A 22,812-nucleotide genomic window follows, 5' to 3' on the forward strand; every position below is an offset into this window, starting at 1 on the left:
ACTTTCAAACTTATTTTACAAGGCCACCAAAAAACTATTAGAGCTAATAAGTGAATTTAGTACAATTGCAGGGTACAAAATCTATATACAAAATTGTGTTACTTTTCTATACACTTATAACAGATTATGAGAAAGAAAAATCAAGAAAACAATCCCATTGATAATTGCATCAAATAGAATAAAGTACCTACAAGTAAATTTTACTAAAAGGCGAAAAGACCGAATACTGAAAACTCTAAGACACCAATGAAAGAAATGGAAGAAGACCCAACTATATGGAGAGTTCTTCCATGCTCTTGGATTGGAAGAATTAGTACTGCTAAATTGCCTTGCTACCCAAAGCAATCTACAGATTCAGTGCAGTCTCCATCACAATTCCAATGGCATTTTTCACAGAATTAGAACAAATAATTCTGAAATTTATATTAGAACCACAAAAAAGCCTGACTAGACAAAGCAGTCTTGAGACAGAACAAGTTAGAGGTATCACGCTCCCTGACTTCAAACTATACTATGAAACTGTAGTAATCAAAACAGTGAGATATTGGTATAAAAACAGACACATAGATCAATAGAACAGAATAGAGAGCCCAGAAATACATGGCCAATTAGTTTATGACAAAGGGGGCAAAAGTTTGCAATGGGGAAAAGATAGTCTCTTAAATCAATGGTGTTGGGAAAACTGAACAGCCACATGCAAAAGAATGAAATTGGACCACTATCTTATACCATATTCAAAATGGACAAAACCTGAAACTGTAAAATATCTAGAAGAAAACATAAACGGTAAGCTCCTTGACATGTCTTAGTGAAGTTTTCTTGGATCTTACTCTAAGACAAGGGCAAAATAAATAAATGGGACTACGTCAAACCTAAAAGCTTTTCTTTTCTTTTCTTTTTTTTTTTTTTAAGCACAGTGAGGGAAACCATCAACAAAATGAAAAGACAAAGGAGAAGATATTTGCAAATTATATATTCAATAAAGGGTCAATATCCAAAATATCCAAATATGCAAAGAACCCATACAACTCAATAATAAAACAATCTGATTAAAAAGTGGACAGAAGACATAAATAGACATTTTTCCCAAGAAGACATACAGATGGTCAACAGGCACCAAAAAAATGCTCAGCATCACTAGTCATCAGAAAAATAAATATCAAAACCACAATGAAATATCACCTCACACCATTTAGAATGGCTAGTATCAAAAAGACAAGAAACAACAAGTGTTGGTGAGGATGTGGAAAAAAGGGAACCCTCATGCACTGTTGGTGGGAGTGTAAATTAGTGTAAACATTATAGAAAACAGTATGGAATTTCCTCAAAAAATTAAAAATGGAACTATATGAACTAGCAATTCTGCTTTTGGGTATCTATTTGAGGGAAATAAAACAAAAAACTAATTCAGAAAGATATATGCACCCATATGTTCACTGAAGTGTTATTTACAATAGCCAAAAATATGAAAACAAACTTATTGTACATCGATAGATGAATGGGTAAAGAAGTTTGTGTGTGTGTGTGTGTGTGTGTGTGTGTGTGTGTGTGTGTGTATATCTTCCTACAAAGAAGAGTTTCCCTACTCAGGACATGGCACTGAAGGGCACACATGCAGACAGGAATACTACTGAACCATGTAAAAGAGTGAAATCTTGCAATTTGTGACAATATGGTTGGACCTTGAGGTTATTACACTAAGTGAAATACGTCAGACCAAGAAAAAAAAAACATATCACATGATTTCATTTATAAGTGGAATCTATAAAGCTAAGTAAATACATAAAACCTAGACTCACAGATAAAGACAAAAGATTATTAGTTGCTATAGGGGAGAGGGGAACAAAATGGGTGAAAGGGATCAATAGTTACAAACTTTCCATTATAAAATAAATATGTTATGGGGATGTAGTGAACAGCATGGCAAATATAGTCAGTAATATCGTATTAGTTTTGTATGTTGACAAATGGTAACTAGACATACCATGATCAGTTCACCATATGTACAAGTTTAAAACCACTATGTGGTACACATGAAACCAATGTAATATGGTATGTTAATTATATTTCAATAAAAAAATGAAATAAAGGAAAAATGAGGCCCATGCCAGAATGTAGTCTCTAAAGTCTATATCCATCAACATTTAAAAACACGTACATAAATGTTTATATTATCTTTATTCATAATAGCTCCAAACTGGAAATGGCCCAAATGTTCTTCAGTGAATGGTGGGCTAAACTATAGTAAATCCCTACCAAAGAATCTACTTACCAATAAAAAAGAACAAACTATCCATTCATTGCAATGTCTTGAAGGAATAGCCAAGGCATGATGTTGAGCAGAAAAAGGCAATCTCAAGAAAGTTTCATATTGTGTAATTCTATTCATGTAACAGTTTGAAGTGACAAAAATTAGAAATGAAAGACAGGTTTAGTGGTTGTCAGGTGTTAGAAATGGCAGAGGGAGGTGGGTGTGGTCATAAAAGGACAACAGGAAGGATCCTTTGGTGTTGGAACTGTATGTTCTTTACTATGGTATTAAATACATGAACCTGCACAGGCCAATTGTATAGAACTTAATAGACACAAAAATTAGTACAAGTAAAACTGAGAAATCTGAGTAAGACTGGTGGATTGTATGAATGTCAATATCCTGGTTGCTGTAGTATAGTTTTGTAAAATGTTACCGTTGGGAGGAAACTTGGAAAAAGTATAAAAGTGTCTCTCTCTATGATTTCTTACAACTACATGTGAATCTACAATGATCTCAAATAAAATTTTATTTAATTAATAAAATAGAGCCTGGATTTCACCTTTAACATCTCATCTTTGCTATCCTCACTCATGAGGAGTAGGTCTTTGTTAAAAGTCACCTTTCTTCCTCTTTCCCCCCTCAGTTTCTCTGGGGAGGAGGTCTTGACTGCAATTCTTGGGTGAGAGTTTTGGACAAGAAAAACCCAGAAAGCTGAGGCATGGAGTGTCTTGGGGGGTAAGTGAGACACAGTCTCTGCTTACTCCAGAGTCACAGCCTGTGGCTGCAGTAAATCAAGAACAAAAGCAAGTCTCCAAAGGCACACCCTTGCTCCCCACTAAAAAATTAGTATGTTACACCCATAGCGTGGTAGATAGATTCTCTTGTCTTGTGGGATCATCTCACCATGTGGTTCTGAGGTTACTGGCATAGTTATATCAAGAAATCAAACCAGTGGCACTCTGTCCTGTTCATCTCTGTAACTCCTAGCACAGGGGTGTCCAGTAAGCATTTGTTGAAGGAATGAATGAATGAATGAGTGAGTGAATGAATGAATTCTGAGCCTGACTTTATTACTGTTCACTTCCGCTTGGGTGAGGGGGGGATCAGAAGAAGTGGCTCTCTAAGAGAAATGTTACATGGTTTTTCTTGTTGAGATTGATTTCTCAAGACTGGAATCAGTGCCGTCATAATACTGTTTTATTTTCTTCCCACTGATTTGCATTGTAGGAATTTGTTCTGGTTGATCAATTTTATACAAAAGTTAGGAGTATTGGGCTAGAGGCTTGATGAAGAAAGTGAATTTAGCCTTTTGGATCATGGCAAGTTGTCCTCTCTGGATTTTTAATATTAGGAAAAGCATCATTTAACAAAACTGGATTTAAGGATTGGGACAGGAACCCATGCTTAGCTGGCAGCCTAACCATTCCCTTCATGTTCCTGTTGCCCCCTGCCACTTCTGAGCTATCTTCCCAGGAAATGGATTCATCCAAGATGTTTTGCAAATTCTCTCTGATGGATGGATTGAAGCTACACCTTATTTTCTAAGCATCTCTGTAAAGCCAGCTCTGCTTGGAACAGATAATTTCTTCACAGTTTCAAGAGTCTCACTTCATGAGTTTTTGAATAAATGGCTTCACAGAGTGAAGAATATCAGCAGAAGTGTCAAGTGGCCTACTGTATAGGTGAAGGAAGGTTGAGTTTGGGGCTGCAAAGGGTGCATGCTCCAAACAGAAGTCACTGGCCCAATTAGCCTAGTATCTAATCAGTGATCAACCAGCCTATGCAAGTGGTTGTACTCAGTGTGTTTTTGGCCTCAGCAGGAGAGTAGGCCTGTGGAGCTTCTTATCCTGATGACCAATAGACTGATGGTTGTATGGAATGTCTGATTGGTCTTGGGGCACCAAGCTCTAGCTTAAATGATGCCCTGTGGGGGTAATATACTTGTTTGCTTCTGCATTTATATAGACATGGCACTTAATAGAGCATACTTTTGATGCTACTGTGGGATGGTGACAATGTCAGAGCCAACAGGTAAAGTGTTAGGAACCAAAGTACTAGATACCCACAGTGAGCAATTGCTTGACTGTGGAGCCCATTGAGGTTGGGGGAAGGACAGGGGGCTGCCTTGAATTGTAGATCCCTAAGGAAACATGATCTACTGAATCAGCACTGTGCCTCACATATTCATGTATAAGTCATGTAAACCTGCTGTCTACAATAATCAGCATAGGAATTTGACACTTTTGAAGTCTTTTTTGGAAATGTGAAAGCGTAGAGGGAAGAGGGGGAAGCAAATCCGCCAAAAAATAAAATTTTGCTCTTTGTTCTCTGTAAACTCCCACAGACTTTCCCTGACACTTAGCCTAGAAAGATTCTTCCTCTTTCTTTTTTTTTTAATTAAAAAAAATTTTTTTTAACGTTTATTTATTTTTGAGACAGAGAGAGACAGAGCATGAACAGGGGAGGGTCAGAGAGAGGGAGACACAGAATCTGAAACAGGCTCCAGGCTCTGAGCTGTCAGCACAGAGCCCGATGCGGGGCTCGAACTCATGGACCGTGAGATCATGACCTGAGCCTAAGTCGGACGCTTAACCGACTGAGCCACCCAGGCGCCCCTCTTCCTCTTTCTTGATTAACTCTTTATTGTATACTCTCTGGCTTCTTTGGGCTGAATTATGTGTCAACACCCACCCTCTGCATATGTGCTCTTGCTAATTACTGGGGATCTGTACTGCAGAGGAGACTATAGTGCTGGACCAGCAACTTAGAATCTTTCCTCTCTGGAGCAGGGCATGATTTAGAATGTAAGACAGAAGGGGGAAAGATTGCAACTTACATACTTTGTAAAGTGTTTTATTTTATTCCTATGACATGATTTTGCTAAGACTCAAGTGTGTTTAGAGTACTGCTATGACCAAAATAATAGAAATATGTCTAGAAGGTCACTGGATTCATAGAAGATTTTCATCATTTAAATTTTCCTAATCAGTAGGTATAAAAAGTACGACTATAATCAAGTAAGGGAGCTGTGAAATGTTTAGGTATTCTTGTTCTCGAAAGAGCTAGAGGAATCTGTAGGTTGAAAAATGCCACTTTTCAACTGTCTCAAGTGTTTTTGTGCTTTTATTTATTTTTTTTAAATTTTTTTTTAACTTTTTTTTTTTTTTTTTTTTTTTTTTTTGAGACAGAGAGAGACAGAGCATGAATGGGGGAGGGTCAGAGAGAGGGAGACACAGAATCCGAAACAGGCTCCAGGCTCTGAGCTGTCAGCACAGAGCCCGACGTGGGGCCTGAACTCACGGACTGTGAAATCATGACCTGAGCCGAAGTCGGCCGCTTAACCGACTGAGCCACCCAGGTGCCCCGTTTTTGTGCTTTTAAAAAATGTTTTGAAATTTCTTTTTTTGTGATTTAGCTTAACCAATAGAAGGGTAAATGGTCTCACTCTGCAGTATACTTGTGATTGAAATAAAATCGCTAATGGAATAGTGGCTCTAAGCAGTGATTATCAATAGTTACCGCAAACACTAGGTGAAAGGTCATGGGAGATTTTTTAGTGGGTGAATCAGGTTGACCTCTCCTGAACTCATTGATTATCACGAAAAGTGAAAAAACCCCAGACATTCTATGCCTCCTGATGTGGTACAGTAAGAAATCACAGCATTATCTATGGCATGCTGTTGCTAAAAATATTGAACCTAGGGGTCTCTAGATCCAATTACCAGTTTATAGAAAATGCAGCAGAAAGGGAAGTGTGTTGGATGAATCCACAATGATGATAACTAATTTTCTTCAACAAATGTATGGAGAAGAAAGGGAGAAAAAACTGTTTTGGATTAAAAGAGACTTAAGACACTAATAAATGCTGTTTGTGGGCTTTGGCTCCTGATTTAAATAAATTTACTATAAAAATACAGTTTTGAACCCAGGGAAAAATAAGACAGGTTATTAGGTGAGAATAAGAAATTCTTGTTAATTTTGTTTGGTGAGATAATGGCAGTGTTGGTGATATTAAAAAGAAAAATGTGTCAATCACTTTGAGATATGTGCTGAAGTATTTATGGATGAAGTGGTAGCAGTTGGGATTGGCTTTGAACTACAATAATAAATAAGGCAGGGAGCAGAGCTAAATGCAAAATGGCAGAATTGTTGGTAATTATTGAAGCTGGGCATTGGTACATGGGGTTCGTATTTTATTCTACTTTGTAGATTTGAAAATGTCCATAATCAGTGGTTAAACTATAACTGAAACACATTCTAGTTTTGTTTGTTTGTTTGTTTGAAGGGCTTAGGGAAATGCAGCTGAAGACATAAATAATGGAATAGGCCATGCCTCTCATTGATATTTCCATTTTTCTTTCTTTCTTACGGATGTATTTTGTGCATGTCTGTGGAATTAGGAAGTGGGAGTACTGTTGTCCTAGGCTTGGGCTCTCTTACTTGAGGAGAAGAAAGATTCAGAGGAGGTGGTGCTAGTCAGATGGGGGAAATATGGGAGGGGCAGTGCTGATTTAACTGTCTGAGGGGTTGTTGAGTGCTATATTCTGGGTATTTGTGTCCCCCCAAAATTCATATGTTGAATCCTAATGCCCAATGTGATGACGTTAGAATGTGGGGCCTCTGGGAGGTGATTAGGTGATGATAGTGGAGACCTTACAAATGTGATTAATACTCTTGGGGCACCTGGGTGGCTTAGTCGGTTAACCATCTGACTTTGGCTTAGGTCATGATCTCATGGTTCATGAATTTGAGCCCAACATTGGGCTTTGTGCTGACAGCTTGGAGCCTGGAGCCTGCTTCGGATTCTGTGTCTCCCTCTCTCTGCTCCTCCCCACTCACTCTGTCTCTTTTTCTCTCTCAAAAATAAATAAACATAAAAAAATGTGATTAATACTCTTAATAAGAGAGACCCCCAAGTCTCTCCTGAGCCCCTTTAACCATATGAATATACAATGAGAAGTCTGTGACCCAGAAGAGAACCCTCACTTGACCATGCTGGGTAGTCTTATCTCAGATTTTCAGCCTCCAGAACTGTGAGAAATAAATATTTGATCTTATAAGCTACTCAGTCTGTAGTATTTTGTTATAGCAGCTAGTACAGACCAATATATTGGGCCATGTTTCTTCTTTTTTTTTTTTTTTTCTTCTGTTAAGTTTATTTATTTATTTTGAGGGAGAGGGAGAGAGAGAATCCCAAGCAGGCTCCACACCATCAGCACAGAGCCCTCTGCCAGTCTTGAACCCATAAACTGAGAGATCAATGACCTGAGCCAAAATCAAGAGTCAGATGCTTAACAGACTGAGCCACCCAGGTGCCCTGGGCCATGTTTTTTCTAGCATGTTTCCCTTTTCTGCTAAACTTGAGGCCTGAGACTATGTCTCAGCTATTGAGCTATCATCAGTGCTTGCCTGAATATCTGGGAAAAAGTTGGACACTTCATAAATGTTGACTTGATGAATAATTACATTTCAATTAGTTGGCACCAACTTTTTGTATGAGTGACCTAGTGAGGGCTTTAACAAATAACCAATGCAGCAAGTATGTTAACCTAAACAAATCCTTAGTCTTGAAGAGAAAATAGCCACTATTAGGTGTCAGGAACATTATGCCACATAAATACAAATCATCTTCATTATAGCTAGGCACTGGGCTAATTTGGAGATGGAGTCACGGTACTTGCTTTTCAGCCTCATGAATTCTTATTATCATCTCGCTGGTTATAACAAACAAGTATAATGCTGAAAATACTAGTTTCTTAGGGACAGTATTACAGGTGTGGAGTCACAAGATTACTTGCAAATGAGGAGACAAAGGGGCTTCAATGAAATTATTTCCTATTAAGTGTAGTAAACATGTACAATATGTTATTATTAAGGACCTTTGAGGCAGGCCACATTAATGAGGTATCGAGACAACTAAATGAGATTTTATGTTAAAAAATGATGATAAAGTGAGAAAACGATGAATGTAGAGAAAAGAGAAAATGGAAAATGAAGAAAACAAAAAGGAGCAGATATGATGAAAATTGCTCTGCCATTCTGTGGCAAGAGTGAAAGCAAATCTAATGACTTTCTCTGCTTTCAGTTTTAAAAATAAGACACATTTCTCAGATATGAAATGTGGTCCATTATCTGCCAATGGTGTTCTGAGTTGTCTTCAGGCAGCAACTACATGCCATAAAATAAACTTTAAACTATCCACCCCCTCCTTTTTAGCAGTGGCACAAATCTAGCTGTTTGGAAAATTGGTTCTTGATGACAATTTTTCTGCCCTTGCTAGAGAAATTCATTGATGAGTGTGATGTGTGTGTGCATTAGTATATGTATGCTGTGGTTCATAGATTTTATGATAAACATCTTTTTTACATTTTAACATCTCTGAAAACAAGGTATATATGTCAGGGTATAACTGGCAACATTTTTCGCCCTTTCTTGATGGCTCACAAAGTAATGTCGCCTGTTATAATAAGTCACATCTTAGTTTGTAAATTTGATTTATTTAGAGGAGGGGATAGGGGTGAAGAAGAAGGAAGAGGACAGAAGTAGGAGGAAATTTGATGCTTTGTATAATGGCATAATTCAGAAAACAAAATTTCTTTAGTTCTTATTATTTATATGACTATCTGGGAATAAAAATACCATTTACTTATATTCTTTGGATGAATCCATGAAAAATTGTTAAACTCTTCCTTCTGAATTCCTCACTTTTTTCTCCTACCCCTTCTTGGCTTCTTATATACTTCAGACTTTGGCTCGGTGCATGCTGCACCCTTGCAGCTTTCCAAAAGGTGTACATGACTTAGATCAACTGTTGGTTTGAGAAGAATCAGCCAGGACAAGATCTGAAAACAGCACCAGGGCCATACCATAAGGTGGGACATAGAGGCTCCTTAATACATGAGAGAATTTCACTTCTGCTAAGTCCAAACACATCGATGTGTCCCTAAACTGTTTTCCTCTTTCTTATTCTGGGATTTCTGGGAGCAACCTCATACTGGATGCTAAGCAAGTGTGAGCTTCAGCTCAGCAATTATGAAATAAAGGAGACTTGGTTCTCTCCCACTGAGAGGAATGCTTTTCACCCTTCAGAGAAATTCCTTTTCCTTTCTTATTTTTTAAAAGTTTATTTGAGAGAAAGAGAGAGAGAGAATGCAAGCATGCACAAAGGGGGAGGGGCAGAGAGAGAGAGAGGGAGAGAGAGAAAATCCCAAGCAGGCTCTGTGCTCAATGCTGAGTTCAGTGTGGGGCTTGATCCCATGATCCTGGGATCATCACCTGAGCCAAAATCAAGAGTTGGATGCTCAACTGACTGAGCCCCCCAGGTGCCCTGCTTTTGTTCCTCTCTGCAGCTGCAGGTCTTTGGGATTCCCACTTAGAGGTGAAGACCTTAACTAATGATGGGCTCAGTTGGCATGTCATCTGTCACACAGAGGAGAGAGTGAAGCTGGAAACCCAGTACCTAGTACTCTCAGGTCAGGAGTCATGAATGTTGTGTTTTCATGCAGGATCAGGAATCTCTCACACTTATTTCGATTTTGTGATACAACTGAACTCAGATGAATATATGAGAGACTACACAGCCCTGGTGGGATCAGGAAGATGATACTGCTGAATGTTATGAGGGAGAGAGCAAAGGTGTCTCTCTGGATATTGGCTGCTGACAATTAGGTGATGAGTTTGGGTAGTAGGTAATAGAGAGAAGGTTGCAGCATGCAGTCACTGGCCATATCTATCACCCAAACAATGGGTAAAAATCCAGTGGAAAATATTCATCAAGGCCATTGAGTCAAATTAGTGTAGGTAAGGTTTAATAGTTCTGGGAATACATTGATTGCAGACAGTAGAAATTTGGTGATGTTCACTCATGTCCTCTGGAAATGTTCTTTTATGCATCCAGTTTCATCAGACCTAATCATTCCTTGCCAGGAAACAAACAAAACGTCGCCTCCCTTTTGGAAATATTTCATCATTGACAGAAACATAATTTCACTTGCCAGCAAGAGAAATGTTGACACTGACAAGAAGATAGTACCTTTTACCTTCAAAACTGTTTTATAGGAAACAATTTAAGCTAAAATAACTTTTTCTTTTTTTCTCAGTTTTATCAGGAATGATTACTCCCTTTGCTGCTCTGCCACATCAGTTCACATCTAATAGTACCCAAGACTGATCTGATTAGTTTCTAATTTAAAATAAAGGTTAACTATCCCCAGGTCAGACTTTGGAGTTGGGGCATCTATGGGGACCTTGGTCAAGGTTTAGTGTCTTGGTATGTTAACCTTGTGGCTGTGAGGGGGTGGAGGGGACATGAAAGCTCAATGCTGTGAGGACCCCAGTGCTGGGGCTGCCTCTGAGCATCATCACTATGTTGAACAAGGTCCCTGCAGGGAGAAGAGCTGTCCCAGGTCCTAAGCAGGATCTGCATGGGAACAGGGGAGAGGAGTCAGGCAGGAGAGAACCAAGGAGAGTAATAAGGGAATTGGCTACCTGTCTATGTCCCCAACTAGAGGTGGATACCTTGTGCCTTGGGAGTCGCACTGCCTACCTTTAAATCCTGACTCTCCCCCTTACTAGCTCAGTGACCTTTGGTGAGCTACTCTTTCTGAGTCTTCGTTCTCTCATCTGTAAAATGAGGATAATAGTGATTCCTACTTCATTACAGGCTTTGATGATAATGCATGTAAATCATTTAGCTTAGTTCCTGTCATGTAATAAGTGCTCAATAAATGTTGCACTAGCTTTTTATTCCTTCATCAATCATATTACTCTTTCTCATCAGACTGTGAACTCTTCTGGGATGAGAATTCTATTTTATTCATAATTTTACTCTTGAATCTTCTTTCACCTCACCAGCCTTAGAATGGCCCTAAAAGTGGTCTTGCCTTGTTTCCATGACATCGTCCTCCCTGGTTCTCCTCACACCTCTCACTAGCTGCTCCTTCCCACTTTTCTTAATCCAGATCACTAAACATCAGCTTCTTGTTTGGGCTACTCCTCTCTCTTTATTCTTTCCTCTAACTCCAGAATTGGATTCTCCTGAGCTGAACTTCCCTCTTGAGTCCCAGACTCACATAGCTGGATTTTTACTAGACATCTCCACTTAGATGTTTCACAGGTCAGTCAAATTTCAGAAACCAAGAGTTCAAAATAAAAACTATTGTTCCCCTTCTGTCCTTATCAAATAATCTCAATATGTGGCTTCACCGTCCATCTAATTTGTCCAGCAGAAACCTAGTATCTCATTTTCCATAGTTGGTCTATTGGCAAGCCCTTTTGGCTCAGCCTGCAAAAGATCTCAGAGCCAGCTCCTGCCCTCCACCTCTATGCTGCCAGTCTAATCCAGGCCATCTTTGTTTCTTTTCTGAGATATTGTGGCAGCCTATAAACTGTTCTCCCTATCTCTACCATTGGCCTCTGACAGTCCATTTTCCATGTGCATCAGGTAAATCTTTAAAAAAATAATTGGATCATGTCCCTTCTGTGTTTGAAATCCATCATGGCTTCCTGTGTACACAGTATAAAACCCTGTGTCCCCAAAGAGCTTATAGATCCCTGCAGGATGGGGCCCTGCCTGATTCTCAAGCATCCTGCATTCCCATTTCCTACACTCAGTATTCTCCAGTCAGATGAGCCTTCTTTAAGTTCTTTCATGCTCTGGGGTCTTTTCCTGGATTGTTCCTGCTGCTTGAAATACCTTTCTCCCAGGCTGCCCCTCCCATTCTTTGGAGCTTGTTTGGAATTGTCACCTTCCAATGTGGGCCACCCTTCCTCTAGTGTCCTATGTCCCAGCCTCCTTCATTTTTTTTTCATAGCACATTCCAAAATTTGAAATTTGTAATTCTTTTATTTAATTGTTGTGTGTTCCTTTATCTCACCAAGGCTCAGGGAACTGCATCTAGGTCATTTGCTGAGGTATCCTCAGTGCCTAGCATAGTACCTGGCACATTGTTACACTCTGTAAATACCTGCTGAATGAATGAGTCCAACAAAGTGTTCAGTCGATATGCATTGAATGAATGAACAAAATGATATGTAAAAGTGATTTTTTTTTTAGGCTCTTTGGCATTGTTACCAAGAGATAAAGTATTACTTAAGCTCAATGGATACAGCATGGTGTAGGGGATAGATTGGGGACTTTGGTGTAGCTTGAGTTGTGGCTCTGCCTTTTATTAGCTGTGTGACCTTGGAAGTGTTTCTCAACCAGTCTCAGCTTTAATTTTTTCACCTATAAAATGGGGAATTAAACCTCTTTATATCACAGGATGTCATGAGAAGTAAATGGGATAATGTATGTAAATCTCCTGGCATAGAGCTAGCACAAGAGTGGCACTCAATACCCAGTTATTCATTTTTTTCTTCTACCAGATACAAAACTGTGGAGTTTCAGATATCAGTGAGTTAGTGAGAAGCATATTTTGGAAGGAGAGAGGTCTTCTAGGTGCTGGCTTTTTCCTCTCCTCTCACTTTCTAATTATACTGCATTAGGAATTTCAGATCAGTGCAGGAAGCACACTTTTTCCAGCAGTAGAGGTTGCCAGTCACTGTGGAATTTATAGGCCAGGTAATTGCCTTTGCTTATTTTTCCTCAAAGTAGCAAATTTCAAATTTTAAACTCTCAGATCCTTCTGTTAAGAATATAACTACATTTGGGGGTAAAGCCAGTGCTATTTCCCCCCTAATTTTCTCAACTATGTTTCATAATCCCCTCCTGACTTCTACCTCCATGACCTGAAAAGTCCACTCAAACAGTTACCTGGAGGCCACTAAGAGCTCCTAACCCCATTTCAATAAGTGGCACTGTCTTATTTGTCCAAAAACCTGCTTTCTGCTCTTCATTATGTTCCTCTGAATAGATGATTGAGCTTTTCCTGGGATCCTCACCACTTCCTCTCACTTGGCTTCTGGACTCTTTAATTTCTCTTTTCTGTGTCGCCATTGTCCCTGTTCCTACCATCTTTCCTTCTCTTTCTTATTCAATCCCACATTGGTCCCTTATCCCCACTGTCTCTCCATTAAATGCATCATCTTTTTGTTCTCTGGCCTTCTTGAGTAGTGCAATTGGTGGAGCAAATGCTTGGGACCCAGTATCACATCCGCGAGTCTGTCAGTGATTTCAGCTACAGCTATGGAGAACAATTTCAAACCCTCCTTGCTTCTCTGCCTCAGGGCATTCTCCAGTGCCAAGGTAGCCTGGAAGTGCAGGGGAGTCATCACCCCAGCTACAACTCTTAACCAATGGGGGATTGGAACAGTGACAGTCTTGGCAACTGATTGGATTTGGCATTTGAGGGGCACAGAGGAGTGCAGGATGGCTGGCAGGTTGCTGAGGTCAACTCCAGGGATGGTGTTGTCAAGATAGAAGTCATAGGTGAAGTATCATGTGAGGGTTAGTGACCTCAGGGCAGGGATCATTTTTTTTTTTTTATCTATCTTTGTATTCCCAAGATTTAGTATAGTATCAGAACCTAAGTGTTCACAAAATGCTCACTGAAAGAGCAAACCCATTTCTTCATGTGCCAGTGCCTTTAGGGAAAGCTGTTACATTGGTATGGCTTTCTGTAGAAAGCCAAGTGCAGCTACCCAGTCACCATAATATTATGCTGGAGATATTGATAGATTTTTCTCTTTGGATGTTTGTTCCATTGTCACACAAAACATCAGTATTAGATTCATAAAACTGCTATTTCTTTGTCATTTGTCAAGCCACTTTGGAAGTCATTTGCTTTTGGAGGAATTAATCTTCTAGAATATCAGTGTTACATGGTATTTCAGGTAAGCATCCTAAGTGGTTCAGCAAACGTAAATTGTTTAGCATTTATATATCACTTATATTCTCCAGGAGTTCAACATTAGTTAATTCTCATGATACTTAGAGATAAGTGTCATCTCAAGTCATGATTTGTATATGTTTCAAGTTTATAAGTGTTCTCTGCCTGCTTTTTTTGTCACTAGCTATTTCATTTTCCATCACCAAGACTTCCATTTAATTTTGTTTATTGCACTCTTTGTGGAACTGGGAAAATATGGTAACTTTTGTTTGATGTACAACCATTATTTGAATAGCTTTTGGCTCAGAGCTAACCTCAAAGGTCCTGGGTCTTGCCTGGACATCTAGGAATTAATCTAATCTACATCTAGGAGTTAATCCCAAGGAAACAAATGATGATTAGTGTATTGCTTATAACAGAGGAACATTGTACACCCCCTGCCATACATGTCCTTCAGTAAGGAGTGGCTGAATGGGTTGTGGTTCATATACATGATGGAATACAACAAGGCCACTAAAATGGTCATGCAGCAGTACATGCACAGACATGAAAAGATATTCCTGAAATAGTGGAGTGAAAAAAATTGGACAATGCATATACAGTCTAATTCCATTTTTGAGTATCTGAGAATATATGCATATTTATATATGTACAAGCATCTGTATATTTGTATATATGTGCATCTTCCCATTAACAATGGCTATGTCTGGGAAGTAGGTTGGGACTGCTAACAGAAATCCAACTGGTCCCTTAGCCTGGTTGAGACATTGGGAGACTCCTTGGAATTGGTCCACTTAGGCTTTCTAACTTCAGTCATCATCCTTGTGTTAGTGATCCCTTCTTCTTATTTTTTAGAAAACTAGGCTTGCCTGGCTTCTGGCTGGTGCTCTCAGCTGCTGCCTGCTCTATATTCCTGCTTATTTCACGGTGCCCCGACCCCTGATGTGGGTGCCCCTCATATCACTGGGGTTTGGTTCTTTATTAGTCCATGAACACTGTGGTTGTTCTTTGCCAAGCCTGGTGCTTTTTGGACTTGACTTCTTTGCCCCTCTCCTGGCTCTGTCTGCTATATGTATGCCCATTTAGTCAGCTTGCTGCTGTGGTTTCTTAGCCACCTGCAGCGAGGCCATGCCATCTGTTTGGCTTTTGCTCATCTCCAATGTGTTCTTTCCATCTCCCATACGATCTCCACCACCCCCATGCCTTTCACTGCCCACCTGGTGGGACCTGTCACTCATTCCTAGAGAATGTCCAGGACAGTGAGGTTGAGTGGCAGTGAGTTCACCTTCCATGTGGGAGGACTGGCTGAGATCCAGACTTTGCTGATGACCCTGTCCTGCCATTCTCTATTAAGCATGACTTGTGCCTGGGATGGATGACATTGTCTTTCCATGGAGAATTGGGCTTAACATGTGCATGGAAAATGGCATCACTGATGGGTAGAACAATGGAAATTAGGGGGAAAAAAGTTCCTGAAACCAGAAATGATGTAGTGCTATACTTTGAAAGCATTACCCAAATTCATTGTCTCTTTTCTCAGAGACATTTCTTTTTCCATCATTGGAAAGAAGAGCCAGAACCATAGATATTCTTAGGCAGATGAACCTGAGCTTGAATACTGGTTCTATTATTGATTATATGATAATCTTGGGAAAGTTGATTACCCTTTTTGACTTTCACTTTTCTCACTTGCTAAAAGAAGCTTAGTAATAATAATAATGATGCTAATAGTTACTTATTGTGTATTTACTAGAAGCCAGCCACTATGCTAAACCCTTTAATTTAATCCACCTAACAGCAGTATGGTAGGTATCATTAGTTTCCCTTTTTATAGATTGGGAAAAGAAAAATTTAAAGATATTATTCAAGTTCAGGCAGCATGTAAGGCATGGAGCCTGTATTTGAACTCAGTCAGCCAACTACGAGCCTATATGCCAAGAGCGCCTCTCCTATGAACCAGTGTAGAAGTAACTCATTCAGTGCCAGCACATACTAAGTGTTTAAAAAATGCCTCCTCTTGGGGCCTCCTGAGTTGACATGGGTTCAGGCTTTAGAGTCAGGTGTCCTCCTCTTTATGGGTATCTGAGGACTTTACAACTAAAACCCAAGAGGGAGCCAACTGCAGCTGTCTGTCTCATATCTGAGGCTGTAGACTGTATCTTTCATTCCCTATGTGACAGTGAGCAATGAAATTTCAGTTTATGATCTCCCATTTTCTTTATGGAGCCTCTGTTCCTATGCCTCATCAATCACTGTCACTTTGAATTTTTGCAGTGTCTTACAAAATCAACCTATGTTGACGTTTCCGTTGGTTTAAAGCTCCTTTAGTGAAGATCTCGGGCTATCTTGTCTTCTGAAATAGGCATTGTACCACATAGAATCTCCAATAACAAACCTCAACAATGAAAATGAGGACACTAGCAATTATATCAAGTACCACCATGATTACTGTTACCCCAGGCCTCACCACAGACACCCACTGTTTGGTGCACTAAGTGCTGAGATCAGGGATCTCAAACTCAAATTCCTGCCAGGCCAGGCAGGAGCTTAAATAAGGAAGTAGGTCACATGGATGGCAGTGAACCTAGAGCCTGTGGCCTCACCAGAGAGATGACTGCTACCTCGCTCTGGTCGAATGTTGCCAATGTGGAGTATAGGCTTAGTTCTGTCCGATCTTTGCATTTTTTAAGAGAAGCAGTAAATACGGATTTTTATGTGTAGTTTCCAAATGTAAAAATGTTGACAAATAATTTACATTAAAAAAATCCTCATCTGTAGGCTGTATACCATTTGTTTTATATGATCTGATCTAGCCCTTGTAGGTCATGAGCACCATACAATAATAACAGTATTATCATAAGCCATGATCATGGGAAAGTGGATATAATCAAAAGTTTATGTATCAAAGGTTTCTAGAGAGGCGTTGTAAGGCTTTGTTGTTGTCACTTTAACAGGCCTCCTGGGACTCCAAAGCATTCACTAATGTGACTGGACTAATTGTTGTGGTTTCCATGTCAGTTCCAGGCTCCCATCCTGGGTTCCTCATTTTTGTTCCTTTTTGGCTGTAACATTCCTTGTGCTCTCTTTTGGCTTGATCTCTCACCAACTAAGCACATTTTTGTTGCTGCACAATGAAGCTCTTCCAGAGGTGGGTTCTCCCCAGGTAGCTTCCACAAGCCCTCAGAACCTTTGCCTGTGCTGCTCCTGCCTAGGAGGCCCCTTCTGCCATCTACTCCACTGAGAATCCTTGAGGTGGAAGTCTATGTGTGAATTCCAGGCACATAACGTGATTTCTGTGTGTCAACACTGGCCAAAGAACACAGAAGACCCTTAACAAAGATCTCACCTAGTGTGTCTGGTCCCCAGCAGGGCCTTCATAGTCATCACTAGATGCAGGCTTGTGCCATGGTTACTGTGATCCACATCATGCCCGTAACCAAGGAATTCCCAACAGCTGGTTCAGGATGGAACTGAGAGCATAATGATTCCTGATATGTCTTGGTTCCTCATCTGGGACTGAGGTGGACACAGTGGCAACACTGAGCCTATGGTGATGGACTTGGTCAAGAGGAGAGGCAAGGTTATATTGTTAGGAGAGAAGTCCTCGGAGAACTCTGTACGATCAGGGGTGGTGTTCTTGTTTACTGATGGGTTGGAATAGGTGGTTAGCATCAATGCTGTGAATAATCAGAGGGTATTTGAAGACTATTTTTATGTCAACATAAAGGTTTGGGTCAGGCCAACTTTAAAATTCTCTAGTCTGTGAGAGAGTTGATTGCATGATCTTGGTTCATTTTCTGGCAGATGAAACCTATGTATTGAAGTGTTCTGTTTGAAGAGCACTTAAAGCTTCTCGACATTTTCATTATTTTGCATCGAGTCTGGATCTCTTACAAGTATTGACCACCACTGAAGTTAGCAAAGCAAAAACTTGTTAGTTCATATTCATGGAACTCACACTTACTGGGAAAAGATAAAACAACAGATGTATATTGTTTTTAAATCTGAGGGCTTCCAACAAATGATGCCCCTTCTTCCTGGCAGAGCTTTGCTAGTCACTTGAAGCTGCTAACCATGGCCATATGACACAAGGAGCCTTTGCTGGGCTTGGCAGATGCAGTGTCCTATAACTGCATGTGGTTCACCCTCCTGGATGGCTTCCCCATTGATCATGCCTTGACTCTGAGATCCCAGAATGCTGGGAGGGAGAGTATCATGGCCTTGTAGAGCCTTCAGGCTCCAGGTTTGCATTTACCACAACTGATGGTTTTCATTTTGACAAGTTAAATAGTCTTCCTGGTATATTCACCTCATGATTCATCACGAAGCATTAGCACAAGTTTGTGTGGAATGGAAAGTTTACAACATTGATTTGTCGAAATGAGGTAAGAGAAATGCTAGGTCCTCAGATGAGTGGGTGTCTTTAGGGCCAGCCAAATTTCTGATCCTGAGCTCAGGAGGGGAAGGGTACTGAATTATGGTAAGTGGGACCAGGGCTTTAAATTTTTTCCCCAAAGCAATCAATGGTAGCTGAATTTGGGCCCTCACATTCCTGCCATGCGACCATAGTCATTCATTCCTCAAACATTTATTGCGTACCTACTCTGTGCCAGGGACTTTTCTAGATGCTGGGGATATAACAATGAATAAGAAACATCATTACTGGTCTCATGGATCTTTCATTCTAGTTTTGGAGAAAAATAAACACATAAGCAAATGATGTCACACAGTGATACATGTTGTAAAGAACAATAGGCTAATGGCATACAGAAAGATGGTGGGAGGCTGCTTTCTCAGAGCTGGTTGTGTACGGCACTCCAAGGTGGTGGATTCTAAGCTGAGACCCCAACCATGAGGATGAGGCAGCCATGTGGAGGTCAAGGCAAAGAGCACCTGGAACAGAGGAAGCAGCAAGGACACAGGCTCTGAAAAGACAACATGCTTGCCGTGTTTGAGGGATGAAAAAGGACCCATGCACCTGGAGCCTTGTGGGCAAAGGAGAGAGTGAGAGGAAATGGTGTCAGGACACATTCAGTTCAGGTGGGGCCTTATAGCAAGGTAAAGAATTTAGGTTTCATTCTAGTTGCCTCTTTTACCCAGGAGGAAGGAAGGTTCTGGGTTTAGAAAAGCAAGGATAATCATAGGCTTATGGATGGAGCCAGATAAGATGGAAACATTGTTAGTTACAAGTCAAGAGTCTAGACCTAGGCATGTCCACTCCAAAGCATGTGCCTTTCTGACCCCTTCTGCCTCCTTCTCTATCTCATACTGAAGAGAAAGGCTGTGTGTTAAAGAGGATGTGGTTCTGGAGCTCACCTACCCCCTCCAACTGTAATCACATAATGCTCTGAGCCTCAGGGTCCTTATTATGCAGAAGCCTCAGGTGAGCTTAAAGGCCTCAGCTGGGCATTACCTGTGAGCAAAAGGTTTTTACAGCCCTCGGGTAATAGGGCTGAGAGAGGATTTCATCACAGTGTCAAAATAATCAAAGTGCATTTTATGAAGAATAGTAGGTGTTACCCATTTCACTTGAGAACAGAAGAAGACAACAAATTTCTTTTAAGTGGAAGTTCTTAACTGATGTCCTTAGACCTCCAAGGGATCCATGTAGACAGTAGGGGGGTCCACGAGCTATTTTCCACATTTCAAAAAATCTCTAATGCCTCATGGAGCCACTTTGACAGATTCTGTTTGGCAGACTATATCTATTAAAGCTGAACACACACATACCTAGCAATTCCTCCACTAGGTATGGGCACTAGATACAGAGATGTTTACATATATTCCACAAACGGCAGGTGCCAGTATGTTCAGAGCAGTACTAATGGCAATAGCCAATACCTTGAAATTACCCAAATGCCCATCTATTGTAGAACTGATACATTGTTATATACTAAAATTTACTGTATTTATTATATTGCCTTGTGTGTAATAGAATATGCACAATGCCTGAGAATGATCTTCAACTCTGTAGTATGGATCATAGCTAATGTTCACAGGAAGTAGCTAGAGACAAAAAACACATAGTTTAAGAACCATTTACATAAAGCTCGAAAATAGGGAAACACTCTGGTACCTCAAGTCAGGATGGTGGTTACTGTTAAGGGGGGGTGGTGGTGCATGGTGACAGGAGGTGAGGTTGAGGGTGCTGATAATCAAGGGTACCGAGGATGTTCTGTTTCTTAATCTGGGTGCTGGTTATGTGTGTGTGTTCAGTTTGTAAAGATAAATTGAACATTATACTTTTGACACGTGTTTTCTATAGCATATTATACTTTAATTCAAAATTTTAAAAAATGTTTAATGGAAATTATATGATAACCATTTCAGCCCAGTTAGATATGATAGGCATTTCAGCTCAGTTAAATATGACTTTTCATAATATCAGAGAGGAAATTAATTGTTGCTGAAAAAATTGTTGGAAGGAAATGATTTTTTAAATATGGGTCCAACCCTGGGGAAAAATATGCACAATTTTCTGAGGGACCACTTATGGCAGCTACCTCTTTTCTTTCAAAAAGAATTTTTTTTAGTGTTTATTTTTGAGAGAGAGAGAGAGAGAGAGAGAGAGAGCGAGAGCGCGCCAGCCCAACACGGGGCTCAAACTCACAAACTGTGAGATCATCACCTAAGCCAAAGTCAGATGCTTAACCAACTGAACCACCCAGGCGCCCCTGGGGGACCACTTATGAAGGGCTTTAGGGCCAGTGGCCTTATTTTTATATTTATTTAATTTTAAATAGAAGAATACAATTCAGAAAAATAACCCTCTGGGCTCTACTCTTTTCTTTTTTAATTGAAGTATAGTTGATGCACAATGTTATATTAGTTTCAGGTGTACAACATAGTGATTAGATGAGTCTATCCCTTATTAGTGGGCTTAACTTTTAAAACAAACTGTCTCATTGGTGGCATGTGTGTTACCAAGGGAGTCCATGGAAAGTTTGTGGTATGTTCATGAATGTTGTAAGAGAATGTTGTCATTCCTCAATGACTTAGATTCACACTTGTAAGACAAAGGCAGGTGGGTTAAAGGTCTTTTCCTGCTGGCATTTTTAGATTGGCTTGTTAGGAGTTTCCTGTTCAGCGAGAGAGAGGTGAGGGTCCTCAGTTCATCCGGACTCCTCTCCTAGCCCCATCAGAGAACTGCAGGTTGCTTGGCCATGTTGTCCAATGCTCTGATGCCACCTCCTGGTCAGTCATAAACAAGGAGGAGCTCAGGAAAGGGGAGCATTGGATGCTTATTGAAAGATTGTCGTGTGGATCAAGGAGACAAAGGGCTTATGTTCTGCTAGGGCTAGAGCCTACTGCTCCTCTTGGCAACTGGGCAGCCTTCCACCATCTGCCAACTACCCCTTGCCACCATCTGCCAGACAACCAGCCAATCCAGCTTCCTGCCTGTTGTGTGACTCACTGCAGGGAGTCCAGGCAGTCCCTAGAACTGATCCAATCCATCCTGGTTTTGCAAAGACAATGCCAGAGTCAGGGTTACTGTCGGTGGTGGTGGGGAAGTGAGAAACTGCCACCACTATTGCCTTGTTTCGTTGAAGTAATTCTAGGACGATGGTGATGAATTGAATCTGATGCCTGCAGAAGCTGAGGGGCAGCTGACTCAGCCAGTGATGCATGACTGTGAGACACTGCTCTCCAGCAACCATTCTAGTCTTTAATCTCAGTGTCTACTCCTCTGCCTCCTCCTGACTCAGTGGCACAACTCAGATTTATCCCTGGATTAATGTAAATTACCAAATTTAGGAGTCAAACTCTTCTTGCCAATGATTGGTTTAGGGAGGGGAATTTATCCCAAATTTAGCCAAAGACAAGAGAGGAGAAATATATTGGGGTATATCTACCTGGTAAATGTTTTCTCACAGGGAAGAGTGTCTTTGTTGTCGTGTCTTGATGTACTAATCCTTGAAATGACCACAGCCGCCACGTTGTGACCATGAGGATAGAGACCTAGAGATAAGCTGGCATGGGTTTGGGTTGCTTGGGGGAACATGGAAAGAACCTGGATCCCTCAGGACAGAGCCCTTAAAAGAAATAATCCTGAGCTGTCCCACCTCTGGATTTCCTATTGTAGGAACTAATCTGTTTTCTTTATTATTTCTACCAGTTGAGTTTGGTTTTTGGTTACTTATAGCACAAACCTTCCCAATTTGAAGCTTCAGTGTAACTTTTTCCCACCTGCAGTGCATATTGCCAACTTCCAGCTCAAAATTTTTATTTAGATATATCCTATAAACCATTATTCTTCAGACTCAAAATATCTGATCTAACTACTCATCTTTTCCTCATATCTGCACTAGTGGTTTCTGACTTCTCCTTTAGGCTGTCAGTATACCACACATACATAAACATAATCAGACAGTTTTATTTTCATTGTATAAAATAAAATTTTGTATCATTTATGAAATGCTTCCTGTGGGCAGTGCTTGTGCTAGGAACTTCATATAGACTCACATAAATTATTATATATCCTTAGAAAAATATTGGAGGATAGACAGTTTTATCCCCATTGCATAGGAAATTAAAGCAACAGAGCTGTTAGGTAACATTCCCTGAGACACACAGCTTATCTTGGCTGACTGGGAATTTGAACACAGTAGAGGCTTTCCCCTTCCTTTTGACCTGACCCATCTTGCATCTCCATTTTCATTTCCTCTTCCACTAACAATCTTCAGGTTTGGGTCCAAGTGTCTCACGCCTGGACTATCAGAGTGGAAATGTCCTAGACTCATGTGCCTGAATTCTAAGCTGGACGTCCCTGCTGTACCGATTTTCCTAGAA

General features: G+C 40.4%; 1 long non-coding RNA gene across 5 annotated transcripts in view; it reads left to right on the plus strand.

Annotated features, from left to right (window-relative positions):
- The window catches only part of LOC122225910, a 326,370-nt gene that overhangs the window by 132,235 nt on the left and 171,323 nt on the right, over positions 1 to 22,812 (plus strand). For 3 of the 5 annotated variants that reach the window (XR_006205429.1, XR_006205427.1, XR_006205430.1), the window contains exon 4: positions 9,000 to 9,126. The exons of the other annotated variants lie outside the window; for them this stretch is intronic. This is a non-coding gene — a long non-coding RNA (uncharacterized LOC122225910). The remainder of the gene's footprint in view (positions 1 to 8,999; positions 9,127 to 22,812) is intronic. 5 annotated transcript variants of the gene reach the window in all.

The sequence above is a fragment of the Panthera leo genome, chromosome C1 (genome assembly GCF_018350215.1).
Source record: "Panthera leo isolate Ple1 chromosome C1, P.leo_Ple1_pat1.1, whole genome shotgun sequence".
NCBI lineage: Eukaryota > Metazoa > Chordata > Mammalia > Carnivora > Felidae > Panthera > Panthera leo.